Genomic DNA, 2500 nt, shown 5'->3' with positions numbered 1-2500 from the left:
TCCAACTAGACAGGCTTTCAAGAACCAGAGAGGAGCCATCTTTGCAAGCTGATACCTGATGTGTACTGACAGAATTCTCACTAGATGTTACGCTTTCTTACTCTTAGTACTCCCTTGTGCCATTGTTCCAGCAGATGCTGCAGGTGCCGCTGACCTGCACAGTTTGTACGAGTACTTGTAGATTTATGCAGTGCGTGTCTGCAGCTGTATTTGAATGTGTGCGTAGTGCACAGTTTGTAGTTGTCCCCTAGGCCCTGTGCCTGTGATACGTGATTTGTAGTGCGTGTTAGCTTACACGTGGGAATGCTACGCACTTTCATGTGACCTGCTTTACTTCCTTCTCACTGTACTTCCTTTTATGCATGTATCGCTGGCGCATATGTGACACGGGCCGGCCGGGCCGGAGTGTGTATTGGTTTTGGAAGCATGTGCCTTTTTGTCCTGTGAGTGAGTTCGCATGCACATGTTGCTGGCCGCGTGGTAATGTTTTGGTTCTTGTTGTGTTGGACCTGAGCTCTAGATTCTACAAAGTTTGTAGCTGTTGTGATTTTACTATGTTCCATGGGTCTGAATAATTGTGTTCTCCGGAGTGGAGTAAAACTGAACTGTGATTCGATTGTGTGCGGAAACCCGGTGTTGACGAAAGTGTGTTGACCTGGGCGCTGAGGAAAAGTAACACTAGATACCTTACGGACTACGTCTGGTGTATACTTCATAGTACTCCTTCGACTACTGTCTAGAATTAAGTCGACTGAAACAAGTTCAAACAACTCTGGCTTCAAACGAGCCGTCGATTAGACAAACAAAACATTCTCTCATAATACTTTAGCACTCTGACAACTCCCGACCTATTCCTAACGATTGCCACCGCTTATTAATATGTAGAGGGCTGATTGGAATGTGCTCATAATCTCAACAATTCAGTGCTATAATTATTTGAACAATGTGTTAGAAATTATTCCACTTTCCTTCCATAAATGTTGTATCCACATATAATCCACAGTGCTGCAAAGTTTCAGAGTTCTCAGGGTATCAAACAAAATTATTTCAAATACAGTGAAATTGTTCGTGGACATTATAGCGTAACTTGTAGTTCCCTGGTCCTTTTCTTTGCTATAAATTAATCCTTTGCTCTCTAGCCGCCGGCGAGTCCAACAGTGAAATTGTTAGTTCATATTAATTAATAATGTGGGTATGTAGGAGGGGGGGGGGGGGGGGGAGGGGGTTGGACATATTTCTATATATGGGACCTGCAACTGTAATACCACAGTATAGTAGCTGGCAAATATGTAGAAAACAGAAATGCATGTTACCATCATTGTACATGGACGGGCGCAGCAGGCCGAAGCTATCAGCCAGAACGGGATTTACAATCACCTAGAGAAACTGGAACTGTTCCAGTATTCTCCGTGAGCTGTCCCATTCCACAATGGTTCATGCCACCATTATTTCTGGTAGTATCCATGTGCATAATTCCAAGACCATCTCGGATTCTTCAGCAATTTGTGCCACGGCAAAAGACAACGCTTGACTCGGTCACTGGGGCTGTCAAACTTCCCATCACAAATGAACTTCAATTTCTCGTCTGCTTCAAGTATATGTACTGCCATGACTTGACCATGCTTCATCCACAGCTGGGCGAAGATTGTGGCGTTGAATTCCATAGCGCACCTTCTTGCTGCCATGCAGGGAGTATGTTGAGAGAAGTGAACATATTTTTACTAAAAAACAACAGCCACTGAAGAGGATAGCAATAGCCTTGGGTGAATTTCCTGTTGTTGGTAGGTCTACTGGTCCGTCTCCATATCGTCAAGTTCAGAAATCACCTGTACTACACTACACATCTTGTGGAGGGGATCCTGATCGAATAATTTCTGGTCATAAAATTCACTAAACTGAGGGCGAGACAAATAGTCGTACTCCCCGATTCCGTCAAGCTGCTTTGAAGTCTGGATGCTCATGTGATGCTAACAAGCTCCCCATCGTTACTTCCAGCAGCTTCACTTTCCCTGCGACAGCTGCTATCAACCTCTCTCTCTCCATCGTCGACAATTACCACAGATTCAATATTCTACATTTAGCAGCACTGCACTGGTTGAATATGTCTCGAGACGAATTTAGCGGATCAACAACGCTTTGCTGGAGATAAATTCTCCTCTGGAGGACCTTCAGGGTACCTGGAAGGGTATAGAAGACGGATCGCTCACGACGTTGAGAGAACGTAGAAAATAACCTCCTCTTCGATTGAAAATTGGCCAAAAAGTATGTGAAATGTATGTGCGCAGATGCATTTCCACTGGCAAGCTAATCCCTCATTACGTCATCAGCGCTCGCTCGGCGAAATTCAAAAGTCGTCTTCCTGCTCGACTCGATCGCTTCTGGAGACTCATTCTTGTTCGAGGGGTCTTCTCTTTCACCAACCTTCGTCTTGGCATCGAAAACTCGGCGTCGAAAATGAAGCCGGAGTGCCCCTATTTAATGGTGCTTGTGGCACTGGACA

This window comes from Sycon ciliatum, chromosome 1 (genome assembly GCF_964019385.1).
Source record: "Sycon ciliatum chromosome 1, ocSycCili1.1, whole genome shotgun sequence".
NCBI lineage: Eukaryota > Metazoa > Porifera > Calcarea > Leucosolenida > Sycettidae > Sycon > Sycon ciliatum.
Note: the sequence above shows the minus strand (reverse complement) of the source record.